Raw genomic sequence first — 14,775 nt, 5'->3', positions numbered from 1 at the left:
GTGTGCTTGCTTCTTTCCTGGATAGGAGTAGTTTGCTTATGCAAGTAGGATAGAAAACTGAACTTAGGGTAAACGATGCATGACAACACTAGGCTCGAGTCCAGCTCCCTAGTAGTGTGTCCTTCCCTGGTTTCTGGTTAGCAATTCAGTCCCTTTCAGGGGAACTACATCGCCCTGATCCTCGTTCCAGACGAGGTATGTAGGCAGGTGGTCGTGCGAGACCACTCCGGGCAACCTTTTTCTTTTGCGTGCGTTTACTTGTTATCTGACTGTGCGTTTTGGTTCGGATGCCGACGTAAGCCCAGGATTGGCTGTCGGGCTCCATGTTTACCCTTTTGAGTGTGTTCTGGTTCGGATGCCGACGTAATTCCATCCAGTGGTTGTCGGGCTCCATGTTTGCCACTCTTGCTTGTTTGTGTTGTTTTGTGTTGTTTGGTGTGCGTAAGCCGAACTACAGTGGCTCTGATTCTTGTTCCAGACAAGATATGTAGGCATAAGGTGCGATACCTTATCGAGCTCGTTCCTCTTAACCCCACCTGCGTTCCCCGTGTGTGTGTGTGATGTTTAGCAACCTTTTCTTTATTCTAGGACGTGGATCCCGTCGAGTACGACGGACGTGAGGGGTGCTAATACCTTCCCCTCGCGTAACCGACTCCCTTACCCTTTCTCTCTGGTCGCAAGACCATTTCCTTTCCAGGTTTTTCTGAGCGTTTCCTTTCCCTATCTTGGGATAAATAACGCGCAGTGGCGGCTCTGTGTGTGTTTTTATTTGAGCTTCGCCGGTTGATTTTTCGCAGGATGCGACACCATCCAATCTCGATTATTCGACTCGGATGTTGATCAACCTTCTTCCGAAACTTGTTGACCAAGCTACCATGAAAATGAGTAGCTAAGTTCTTCATTTTGTCAAGGTTAGATGTAGATGATCATTAGCTTTGTGTGTAAATGGGATGATCTTCATTTGTAAACTCTTTAATGATGAATATATGGTGAAAACTTTGTTTTATTGAAAACTCTTTGTGTTGGTTTATGATCGAGAGATGTTTACCAACTCTTTACCTAGGTTTTCATCCAATCTTGTTTGTTAGCTAGAGATAGTAATGAATGATTTTGTTCACCATAAGGTTGAACCAAAAAGTTGTCATTTTGATAGATTGTGTTAGAGATAAATAATGGATCAAAATGGGAAAACTCACAATGTGTGTTAGAGATAAACACATTGAGAGGACTTTGTGAAATAGTTTACCATCTAAAGGAGTTTATAAGTTTTGTTGATCGAACATATACATGCAAAGTGATTGTCGAACCCTAACTTTGGCAATATTTCTCAAATATTAAAACCAAAACTTTTACCGCATTTTCTTACACTTTTATGCAAGATACCGTGACTAAAACCAAAAACCCCCTTGTTACTACGAGTTAAGAATTGAAACAACTGTCGAAAGGCGGCGATATCTCACAATCCCTGTGGAGACGATAACAAAAACCCGACACTTAAAATTACATTCAACAAAATGGCGCCGTTGCCGGGGATTGTGAATTGATATTGCGAGCATCGCAATAGTTGCTTAATTTTTAGCTTTCGAATTTTTGACTTGTGCTTGTAATTTGTTTGGTTTAGTGTGCAACTTTCGTTTTATGCGAGGGCAGATTCCTGTGGACGAACTTCTTTTTGATCCAGAGATCGAAAGAACCGCAAGGAGGCTGAATAGCAAAACGAGACGAAGGAGGCAACAGGCTAGACAACGACAAGAACAAGGAGAAAGTTCTTCTACCACACATCCACCACTGTTCATACCAATAATGGAACCACCACCACCGCCCATTTCCACTCCATGTGTAAACAGTCCAAGGAATACTGCTCAGTTTGCCAACCACACGGGAAGGTAAGCCGAGATGAAAACAGGAACTCTTAATTTACTATATGGAAGTCCATTCACCGGAATGGACCATGAAGATCCCTTTGCTTTTCTCACAAAATTTTACGAGATAGCATTGGCGGCCGGAGTGGATCAAGCTCAAGAGATACCGTTGTTCAGAAGATTATTTCCCCACGCTTTGCTCGGCAAAGCAAAAGATTGGTACTTAGATCAAACACCAGCCGTCATGACAGACTGGAACGTGTTGGAAGAGAAGTTCATCGAAAGATTTTTCTCCCATAACCGGTTCATGGAATCCAAGACGGCCATCTCAGTGTTTTCACAAGGAACCAATGAATCATTAAATGAGGCGTGGGAAAGATTCAAATCCATGCTTCGGAAATGTAAAGGGCATGGTTTTGATGAATTGACTCAAATCCATATTTTCAAAAATGGACTTCAACCAAATTGCAAGACGTTGTTGGATGCTACCTCGGGTGGTTCTTTATTGTCTAAAAGCGCCGAAGAAGCTACAAATATCATAAATCGAATGGCTCTAAATGATCTTCAAAGTCAAAATAGAGGCAACTCTTTGAAGAAGCCGAGAGTGCTTGAACATGGGACGAACGATGCCATTCTTGCCCAAAACAAACTAATTTCACAACAAGTGGAACTCTTAACATAGCAAATAAAAGAGTTGAGAGAACCTTCAAAAGCTAAACAAATAGCTTGTTGTGAGCTTTGCAAAGGTGAGCATGACACCGGATTTTGTCCACCTCCCGGGTTCGAAGAAGTAAACTACATGGCAAACCAACGGGACTACCAACCGAGACAACAACAACAACCTTATCAACCACATCCTCAAAATCAACAACAACACTTCCAAGGGAATCAAGGGTTCCAACCTAGGAGTAATTATTACCATAACCAAGGTTATGGGGGTGGTTCTTCTAGCCGTCAAAACCCTCCCCAAAATCCTTATCAACCGCAACAACCGCCGGTCGTAACGTCAAAATTAGAAGAGACATTGACACAATTTATGCAAATGTCAATGGCTAATTAAAAGAGCAACGATGCGGCAATTAAAAATCTCGAGACTCAAGTTGGACAACTCGCTAAGCAACTAGCGGAACAACAACCCGGTCCTTCTTTTTCGGCGAACACGCAAACAAATCCTAAGGAACATTGTAAAGCGATCACGACAAGAAGTGGGAGGGAGTTGACTAGTGAGAATAAAAAAGAGATGAGAGTGAACAAAGAGAGGAAAAAGAAGAAAATGAGGAGGAAATATTGGAGGATAATATTGATGGTGAAGTGGGGGAGTGGAGTGAGGAGGAAAAAGTTGAAAAGAACGAAAAGAATGGTGAAGTTGAAAAGAAAGAAAGTGTGGAAATTGAGAAAAATAAAAGTGATGAAGTAATGGTGGAAGAAGTGAAAAAGAAAAGAGCAAGAAGTTCTAGAGTTGCTAAAGGAAAGGAGGTAGTGAGCGCTACTCCAATCCAAAACCTTCCTTATCCACATGCTCCATCTAAAAGGGAGAATGAACGGCATTACGCCCGGTTCATGGATATTTTTAAACAATTGCAAATCAACATTCCGTTTACCGAAGCATTGGAGCAAATGCCCAAGTATGCCAAATTCATGAAGGACATACTTACAAAAAAGCGGAGGTATACGGAACCGGAGACCATTGTCCTAGATGCGAGCTGTAGTGCAATTATTCAAAGGACGCTTCCGAAAAAAGAGGTTGATCCGGGACGAGTTACTTTGCCGATCAAAATTGGTGATATCTATGTCGGAAAGGGACTAATTGATTTGGGGTCAAGTATTAATCTTATACCATTGTCTATTGTAAAGAGGCTTGGCAACATTGAAATTAAGTCCATCCGGATGACGTTGCAATTGGCCGATAAGTCGACTACCCATCCTCATGGCGTAGCCCAAGATGTTTTGGTTAAAGTCGACAAATTATTTTTCCCGGTCGATTTTATTGTTATTGATATGGAAGAGGATGATGATGCTCCGCTCATTCTGGACCGACCGTTCATGAAAACCGCGCGCATGATGATAGACGTTGACGACGGTTTGATGAAGGTGAGAGTCCAAAATGAAGAAGTTACTTTCGATCTATTCGAAGCAATGAAGCATTCAAAAGATAGAAGTGATAGCTTTCGCATTGATGTGATCGAAGAGGCAATTTTGGAGGTTTCTAAGCATATTCATGAGATATCTCCTATGGAGTTAGCTCTTGATGACTCATTTGAAGTTTTCACAGTTGAAGAAGAGCAAGCTCTTGATGAATGCTTAAGGGAACTTGATGGTTTAAACGAACTACAACCGTGGGAAGTTGAGGAGGAAGACTTGAAGAAGGAGGTTAATGACGAAAAAGTGCCTATTGAATTGAAAATGTTACCTTCTACTTTGAAGTATGTTCCTAGATGAGACCGAAGCAAAGCCGGTCATCATAAGCAACCTTTTGTCAAATGATGAAGAAGCCCGTTTGATCAATGTGCTAAAAAAAATCAAGAAGCCATGGGTTGGACTCTTTCCGATCTCAAAGGAATTAGTCCTTCCTATTGCATGCACAAGATCTTAATGGAAGAGGATTTTAAGCCGGTAGCTCAACCACAACGCCGCTTAAATCCTACTATGAAGGAGGTTGTTAGAAAGGAAGTTGTCAAGTTGTTGGATGCGGGAATGATTTACCCAATTTCGGATAGTCCATGGGTTAGTCCTGTGCATGTGGTTCCGAAGAAAGGTGGAATTACCGTGATCCGAAATGACAAGGATGAGTTGATCCCTACTAAAGTTGCAACGGGGTGGCGAATGTGTATTGATTATAGGCGGTTGAATACCGCAACTCGAAAAGATCATTTTCCACTCCCGTTCATGGATCAAATGCTCGAAAGACTCTCGGGGCAACAATACTATTGTTTCTTGGATGGCTATTCCGGGTATAACCAAATTGCAGTTGACCCGGCCGATCATGAAAAGACGGCTTTCACATGTCCGTTTGGAGTTTTCGCATACCGAAAAATGCCCTTTGGGTTGTGCAATGCACCAGCAACTTTCCAAAGATGTGTGCAAGCCATTTTTGCCGACCTTATTGAGAAAACAATGGAAGTCTTCATGGATGACTTCTCGGTATTTGGTGGTTCCTTTAGTTTATGCTTGGCAAACTTGAAAACGGTGCTTGAAAGATGTGTGAAGACCAATCTTGTGCTTAATTGGGAGAAGTGCCACTTCATGGTGACCGAGGGGATAGTGCTTGGCCATAAAGTCTCTTCAAGAGGGCTTGAAGTTGATCGTGCTAAGGTTGAAGTGATTGAAAAGTTACCTCCTCCGGTGAATGTGAAGGGAATCCGAAGCTTTTTGGGGCACGCCGGGTTCTATCGGCACTTTATCAAAGACTTCTCAAAGGTAGCTAAGCCTTTGAGTAATTTGCTAGCTAAGAACCAGGTATTTCTCTTAACCGATGAATGTTTGCAAGCTTTTGAGACTTTGAAAGAAAAATTGGTTACCGCTCCGATTATAGTCGCTCCAAATTGGAATTTAAATTTTGAGCTAATGTGTGATGCGAGCGACTATGCAATCGGAGCGGTATTAGGCCAAAGAAAAGAGAAAAATTTTCATGCGATACATTACGCAAGTAAAGTTCTTAATGAGGCTCAAATTAACTATGCCACCACTGAAAAAGAATTACTTGCGATAGTGTATGCGCTTGAAAAGTTTAGGTCTTATCTTATAGGGTCTAAAGTCGTAGTGTATACCGACCACTCGGCGATTAAATATTTGCTCACCAAACCGGATTCGAAGCAAAGGCTCATCCGTTGGACCCTCTTGTTGCAAGAATTTGATGTTGAAATCAAAGACAAGAAAGGATCGGAAAATTTGGTGGCGGATCATTTATCTCGCTTAGTTAATGTGGAGGTTACCGCTTCAGAGAAGGAAATTCGGGAAGAGTTTCCTGATGAAAAACTTTTCAAAATTCAAGTTAGGCCGTGGTTTGCAGATTTTGCGAACCACAAGGCTAGTGGTTTTGTGCCTCCTGACCTAACTTTGAACCAAAAAAGGAAGTTTCTTTCGGATGCCAAGTATTACGTATGGGATGACCCGTACTTGTTTAAGTTGGGTAGTGATAACCTTTTAAGGAGATGCGTTACTGGCGATGAAACGCAGAGCATCCTTTGGCATTGTCACAACTCGCCTTACGGAGGACACTATAATGGGGTGAGAACGGCCACTAAAATCCTTCAGTCAGGATTTTATTGGCCCACTATTTTCAAAGACGCACATACCCATGCGCAAAGTTGTGATAGTTGCCAGAGAAGCGGTGGGATTGGTAAGAGAGACGAGATGCCTCTCCAAAACATCCAAGAGGTTGAAGTATTTGATTGTTGGGGCATCGATTTTGTAGGACCATTTCCACCCTCTTATGGTAACGAGTATATGCTTGTCACAGTTGATTACGTTTCTAAGTGGGTTGAGGCGATTGCCTCACCTCGGGCGGATGCGAAAACGGTAATAATTTTTTTGAAGAAAAACATATTTTCCCGTTTCGGAACCCCCCGAGTGTTGATAAGTGACGGAGGGTCACACTTTTGTAATGCACCGTTGGAAAGCATTTTAAAACATTACGGTGTATCACACAGAGTGGCAACTCCGTATCACCCACAAGCTAATGGGCAAGTCGAGGTCTCTAATCGTGAGATTAAGAGAATTCTCGAAAAAACTGTGTCAAATTCGAAAAAAGAGTGGTCACAAAAATTGGATGAAGCGTTATGGGCATACCGTACCGCCTTTAAAGCTCCAATTGGGCTCACTCCTTTTCAATTGGTGTTTGGTAAAACTTTCCATTTGTCGGTCGAATTAGAGCACAAGGCCTTGTGGGCTCTGAAATTTTTAAATTTTGAAAAGGATTTGGCAGGTGAGAAAAGAAAGGTGCAACTGCTTGAGTTGGAAGAGATGCGCAATGCCGCATATCATTGAAGTTGGTTGTACAAAGAAAAGGTAAAAAAATATCATGACAAAAAGCTTCGAAAGAAAGAATTTGTGCCCGGACAGTTGGTCCTATTGTTCAATTCCAGGTTGAAGTTATTCCCCGGAAAGTTGAAATCAAAATGGTCCGGCCCATTTCGGGTCAAAGAAGTGAAGGAGTACGGAGCTATTGTCATTGAGGACATGGAAAAGAAGGAGAGTTGGACCGTTAATGGCCAACGTTTGAAGGTTTATCTCGGCGGTCATGTGGATCGCGAGAGCTGTGCTATTTCTTTGGATGCTCCTCTGTGAGCATCGCACCGTCGAGCCTATCCGACGTTAAACAAGCGCTTGTTGGAAGGCAACCCAACATTGTAAGTATTTACAGTTTTTCTGTGTTATCGTAATGGGATTCCAATTGTTAAAACCTTACTGAATGTACCATGAATGCTGTTTTTGAAAAGGCAAATGCTGTCATGCTCGCTAGCTGCTCGCTAGGCGAAGCAGTAGCGAGCGGATTCGCTAGCTGCTCGCTAGGCGAAGCAGCAGCGAGCGCTGCGTGGCAGCACTAATCTAATTCTCAGCAGGCCACTCTTTTGGGCCCATAACCATTTGTAATGTGTTGCACTCACGAACTCTGAACTCACACTCACAAACACTCTCTCACATTTCATCTAACTGAAGGTGAGAAAAACAAGAAAGGGGGGGTTTGAATTGTTTGAAAAAATAAGCGCTTTTCCAAAATGAAAATCACACAATGATTTTATACTGGTTCGCTTATAACACAAAGCTACTCCAGTCCACCCGGCCAAGGTGATTTCGCCTTCAACAAGGACTTAATCCACTAATCTTGAAAGATTACAAACAACACCTAAGAGAGAAGAAAATCTCTTAGTCTTCTCAAGTCTACAGACTACACAAAGTCACTTGAGGAAATCAAACAAATAAAAAATACAAGATATGTAATCTAGAGTGCTTCTAAGAAAGCAAGTATTACAAACTTAAGAACAGATTTTTCACTTAATAAGCAAAAGCTTAGTGAAATTCTTTGAGAGCAAAGATGATTTTCTTGAGCGTGAAATAATTCAGTATAGTTTTGGCTAGTTGATTTCTTATTACTGAATGTTGATTGCATCTCTATTTATATATGAGTTGGAGTAGAGTTGAATCTGGTGGATATTAAACTGAGTTTACTCCATCACTTAAATAGCTTCTGCAGTTTAACTTTTCATCTTTGAAGTGACTACTTACCACAAGTAGTATCTTCTCTCTTGGAAGTGGAGATTAACGTCTCTTTCTCTGTTTAGGAAATCTATTTGAAAATCTTTACTTGACTTGAACGTTACTTCTTCATGATTAGCAAATCCATAATCAGAGTATTTGTGTTTCTGGAGAATCTTGGAATTTTGCTTCGATGTTGATCTCTTGAGAGTTCAGATGGCGCTGATAACTTTCAGATATACAGATAACGTTTCTCCAGAATCAGAGCTTCTAGACTTTACTTCATGTTCAGATGCTTCTGATACTTTGCAGTTTTGTCCAGAGTCAGAGTTTCTTGAATGAGATTCCACTTCAGATGCTTCTGATACTTGAGAATTTTGTATCTGATCTTGTTGTGCATCTGATGATATCATCAGATTTATTACTTCTTTCTTTAGAACCCTGCACACTTAGAAACTTTTCGTTAGGGTGCCATTTTTGGTTTCATCCTTTGTTATCATCAAAATCAAGGAATCTGTTGTAGAACAATTTTTGTTCTTACAATCTCCCCCTTTTTGATGATGACAAAACAACTTAAAATAGCAGATGAAACATGAAATAAATAAGATCAGATAGACAGAAGCTCCCCCTGAGTTAGTGATAGGGAGTTCAGAAGTTCTTACCAGAGCTTTCCAAGTAATGAGATTTCTGAAAACTTTCTGCAATTTCTTAAATTTAATGTTAGAGCTATTTAATCAGAGCTATTTTTATCAGAGCTATTTCTACAATTGTTGCAGAGTGCTTAAGGTTTTTAGACAATTTTCATCAGAGCAATTTAATGATTTCTCCCCCTTTTTGTCAGAGTCAAAAAGACATAGTAATAAAAAATTGAATTAAAGAGAAAAACATTTCATTAAAAATAGAAACACAAAACATCAGATTCAAAAAGATCAAGAACAAAACATTAGATCCAAAAAGAAGACAGAAGCAAAAACAACAAAATAGCAAGCAAAGACATAAAATCCTAAGTGCCTAAGGGTTCTGAGGCAATTTCTGCAAGATCATGGCAAGCATCTTCTGGATGTTCTCATTGACGGTATCTTGCTTGTCCATTCTGTCTCGGAGGATGTTCTGATCTTCCTTAAGGTCCTTCAGAGTCTGAAGGATCATGGGAACAGCAGTTGAAGACTCCCCCTGAGTCAGAGCCTGCTGGGCTTCAGCTTCTGCAGCAGCTTGAGCTTCTGCATCTGCCAGAGCCTTAGCTTCAGCTTCTTGTTGCCTTAGGATTTCTGCTTCTTTTGCCAGTCTTTCTTCCTCTAGTCTCTTTGCTTCTTCTTCAGCTTCCTTAGCCAACCTCTCCTCCTCAAGCCTTCTGGCTTCAGCTTCTCTGGCAAGTCTCTCCTGGAGTCTTACCTCAGCATCTCTGATGTAGTCATTTCTGACTTGTTCAGATATGCTCTTCAGCCTAAAGGACTCTGATGTCATCCAGCCAATGACTCTGTTCCAGTGTGTCCTTACAGATTCAGGATCATCACTGATTTCAGAGTTAGTGACTAGAGAATCAACCTTTTGAGCTGAAGCCTCTGCAATCATAAAGATGGCTTCCTTAAGGGTAGGTTTAGAAAGCTCAGGTTCAGGTTCTGGTTCAGAGGTATGAGGTGGAGGGCTGAGATTCAAGGTTTGAGGTTCAGATTCTGACTCAGGTTGGAGACTGGGGGATGAAGCATAAAGTGGGTTTAAATCTAAAGGTTCGGATTCTGGTTCTGGGACATCGGAAAGAATTGGTGGGGTGATATCAGAGGTGTAAGGATCAGATGATTGAATTTCAGAGGGTAGAGTTTCAGAGGGGATGGTGGTTGTTTGTTGTGGTGGAAGTGAAGTTGTTTCAGGTTCTGTGGTTTGTGGTTGTTGTGAAGCAAGTCTATGAGCATATAGAGTGGCTATTGTTGGAGAGTCAGGATCAGAAGGTTCAGGGTCAGAGGAAACAGTAACGTAGGGAGGTGATTCAGGTTCAGAGGATGAAGAAGAAGAAGTGCTTTGGTGAGTTTGTGCAGGTATAGAGGGAGGAATGAAAGTTCTGGCTATGTTTAGAACTGGTGTAGGTTGGGAGGTTCTGATGATTGAGGGTGTAATGTCAGAGGTGGTGAAAATGGGTTAAGAGGAGAGAGGGTTAGAGGAAGCCATCTGAAGATTAGAGGAGACAGGAGGAACAGACTTACCAGTTGAGATTTGCAGAGGAGCTGAAGATCCTCTTCCAGAAGCTCCGTCAAGTCTGGCCTTCTTTGCTGGTGGTGCTATCTTCCTCTCAGAAACACCTCTCTTGTATCTGACTAAATCTTCTTCAGAGTCCAGACAGTCATCGAGGCTGAAATCAGAGACATCAAAACCTTCTTCCAGCAGACGATGAAGATAGAGGGCAACAGCGTCTCTGGGCTCATTCTTGAAGAATCTGGCCAGGCCATGAGGCATCTTCCTCTGATCTTTTAGAGATTCCCAGGATGTATCCAGAGTGGGCTTGACTCTAATCTCTTTGATGATTCCCATGCTTTTGAGGTTTTTGGCATTCAGAGGCTTTCCCACATCAATTGCCAGATCATCCATACATCTGGTCTTTTCCAGTTGGTCAACCAATCCATGCTCAATGAAGACATCAGAAAGCAATCTTCCCAGAGGGATGTAAGATCTTGGCTTCATATTGTTTCTGGTTTCTTTGACAGAATCCCTCAGATATCTGAACAGGAGAACAGGGAGGTTGATCTGGATACCCTTCTGAATACAGTATAAAATGCATTTTTGATCAGCATTTATGTAATCAGAGGAGTTGGAGGCTGGGCGATGGTGAATAGTACCCAGAATGATCTTTAGCCACACTCGGAGGTTCTGGTGTAGCTCTTTGTTTTTAGAGGGGTTTCCTTCAACATTTGGTTTGAAGATAGTTGGGTTGATGACTTCAGTGATGCGTTTAGACCTGGGAGGAATGTTGTAAATCCTTTTTCCTCCACTTTCCTCCATATTCAACAAGGAGGCAATTGATGCTTCAGTGATAACAATCTTTACCCCTAGAACAAAAGAGACAATGAATTGGTCATCTGCATCAGCATGTCTCCAGAACTCCTTGACCAGAAGAGGGTAGATTGGACCATAAAGCCTGTTGAAGTAGGTTTCCCATCCTTGTTGACGAAGTTCCCTAGTGAGATCAACGCCATTTCTTCTTAGTTTGTCAAAATCAACCAAAGATTCACACAATACATCCAAACCTTCAAAGGGAGTTGAAAGGTTTATGTGGCGTTCTCGGTCAAGAATGTGGGGTTCTTGATAAACAGGGGTTATAGAAACACCGGTGACGGTTGGAGTTGGAATACTAGAGGTTTGAGCGGTGGAACTTGACTCCATTTGCTGTGAGTAGTTGAACAGTTGTTGTTGTTGAGCATCCATTGTAAAGAAGAAGATGAAGATTGATGAAGATGAAGAAACTTGCAGAGAATGCTTCGAGAGAGGGTTTAGGGTTTTAGAGTGAGTGGGAGTGATAAGTGTGAAATGTGAGAGAAAGTGTTTATATACTCTAAGTAAAACACATGCAAAACGACACCTCAGAATGCGTTAGACACAACACTCAAAATAGCACGCTTGGGGGGAAAATGATTACAGCTAATAAATGAATGTCTAATCCCAACAGTACGCACACTGCTCAAGGAGATTTCAAACGTTCTGACCTTTGATTTCTTTTGACAGCTGTCTAGAAGTTCTAGGGTTAGACGTTTGAAGTTCCACGTGTTGATGTATCTGATCTTCAGGAATACCAAAGGGTTGGTTTCTGAAGATTTCTAACTCAGATATCTTCTTAACTTGTAGAAGTATCAGAGTCAGAGGCAGAAGTGTATTTGTTTTTATCAGAGTCTCATTTTACATGTTCAGAACCAAAATTTTACTCAGGGCAATTTTTAATTTGATAAATTCTCCACCGTTATCAGTGAAAAGGGAAACAATCGGAAAATTGAAGGATTTTTCAATAATGGACTTGAATTGAACAAAAATAGAGAAGACATCTGACTTATGTTTCATTGGGTACAACCAGACATATTTGGAAAAATGATCAACAATGATTAAATAATATAAAAAACCATCTACTCATCTAACAGGAGCTGGGCCCCAAACATCAGAGTACAAAAGTTCCAAAGGTTTACTGCTTGTGAGATGATGATTTGAAAAAGGAAGCTTATGGCTTTTTGCACAGTGACAGGAAGTACACTCATGTGAGGCCGAAAGCTTTATTGGTAGATGATGTTTGTCAGTTAGATGCTTTATTATTTTGAAAGAAGGATGTCCTAATTTATGATGCCATGTAGATGTAGAATGAATGCTTGTATGCAATGCTTGCGGTGGACTGGATGAACTAAATGCATTGGATATATGATAAAGATCTTATTTAAGTGGTCTTTGAAGCAGTGGTTGACCCGAGGTCAAGTCCTTGACAAAAAAATGGTTTGCAAAAAATTCAACAGAACAACTATTGGATTGACATAACTTGGAAACAGACAAAAGGTTAGATTGAATTTTAGGAACACATAAGACTTGTTTAAGGTGAAGAGGTTTGACAGAAGTATTTATAACAGAGTTACCAGTGTGAGTAATTTCCAAACCTGTTCCATCACCAACAATCACCCGATGTGCTCTAGGATAGGAATTTGTTAAGGTAAGCTGTTGTAGGTCCTGAGCAATATGATGAGATGCTCCTGTATCCATGGCCCAGTTACCATGTTGTGTTGCAGCCTGATTCTGAGCAAAGTTCGCTGTTGGTTTAGGGCCGTTTCGTTTAGGAAATCCCTTAATTTTGTAGCAAACCTTAGCAGTGTGACCATCCTTGTCACAAAACTGACAGACCACCTTATTTTCGCCCTTCCGCAAAGTTGGTGAAGGGTTGCGGTTGTTGTTGTTTTTGTGGTGATAGTTTTTTGTTCTTATGGCTGCATTGGCAGTGGCAATCACATTGTCAACTGCAAGTGGATCAGCTTGATGATGAATTGTTTCAAAATCCATCAGTTTTTCATGAAGTTCAGCAAATGTAATAGGACTTTCTCTGCTTCTAAGTGCAACGGAAATTTCACGATACTCAGCACTCAAACCATTGAGAGTGTGAATAACAAAATCAGTTTCATCAAGGGGATGATCAATGATTGAGAGTTCATCCGAAATTGCCTTTATCCCTTGTATATATGTAGCCATCGATTGATTTCCTTTTTTGAAATTGGAAATCCGTTGTTTGAGCGTAATAATCCGCACTCTTGAGCGGCCCGTATACATGGTTTTAAGGATCTCCCATGCTTGATTGGAACTTTTGACAGTTCCTAAGTGTGTGACCACTGTTGCAGCCACCGAAGATACAATACCATGTAGAATGAGTTGATCTTGTCGAACCCAATTCGTGAAGTCTGGATTGACAACGGTGGTATCGTTTGCGAGCTATTTTGATGGACAAGGTGTAGTTTCATCAATATAACCTAGAAGATCATAGCCTGTTAAAAGAGCCATGAATTGAATTCTCCAGGCAGGATAATTGTCTCCATCAAGTTTAATGGAGAGTTGAGAACCAGCATTCAAGACAATCAGTTTGTCGGCTGGTGATGACATAGTGGGCGTCGGTTCAGAAGGCATAACAAGGATCAGAAAAAAAATTGCTTTTAAGCTTTACGCTCTGAATACCATGAAGAGAATGATTCTTTTATATTCTGTTCCAACCATAAATGCTGAGTATTTATAGATACAAGTGATACTTGAGTGTATAACTAATTCCTAATCTTAAGGGAACCCTATTGTTGATTCCTAGTATTAAGCAATGAATAATTCAAACTATACCAACTCATATGCATAGTAATAGGAATGGTTGGTTACACTTAATTATTGGAACAACTTATTCTTATCTATTATTACCAAGCAAGATCATGGTTGAGTTCTTTTCATTGGATTTATATGATTAGATTCATCTCAATTCGAGAGTTATAGGGGATGGGAGCATCAATTGGAAAAATGTGTGGACGGTTGCTTGTCATACATCATGGATGTGAAGGAATAATGAAGAACATGATGATGAGTTTGTGATGATGAGTTTGTGAGACCTTTTGATCCTACTTACTTTATTTTCCAGAGACAAATGGAGTATTAGGAAGCTATAAGCATGAATTCTCTTGTGCTTCAGAAAAGAGGTGAGGAGTAGGGATTATGGTTGGAAGCCACCTTCAAATAATATGGTCAAACTTAATACTAATGGGACTAGTAAGAATCATAATAAATCTGAGTATGGTGATGTTATTCGTGATACGAGGGGTTTTTCTAAGTTTTTGGGAAATTGTAATGCTATCATGGTAGAATTTTGGAGAGTTTTGAAATGACTCAAGCTCAATAAGAGTCTAGGATTGAGGAGAGTAGAAATTAGTGTAGATTTTGAGTTGGTGGTAAAAGCTGTTTTGCATTGATTAGAGAAAATATAAATTTAATTAAAGAGTATAATCTAGGAACAATTTGTCACACTTTCAGAAAAGCTAATGTATGTACTATTCTTTTAATTAAGATGGGTTCTATGTAGGGGTGGCAAAACTGAAGGTGAGAAAAACAAGAAAGGGGGGGGGGGGGGGGTTTGAATTGTTTGGAAAAATAAGCGTTTTTCAAAATGAAAATCACACAAGGATTTTATACTGGTTCGCTTATAACACAAAGCTACTCCAGTCCATCCGGCCAAGGTGAT

Source organism: Lathyrus oleraceus, chromosome 4, assembly GCF_024323335.1.
Source record: "Lathyrus oleraceus cultivar Zhongwan6 chromosome 4, CAAS_Psat_ZW6_1.0, whole genome shotgun sequence".
Taxonomy (NCBI): Eukaryota; Viridiplantae; Streptophyta; class Magnoliopsida; order Fabales; family Fabaceae; genus Lathyrus; species Lathyrus oleraceus.
This window is presented reverse-complemented; position numbering follows the sequence as displayed.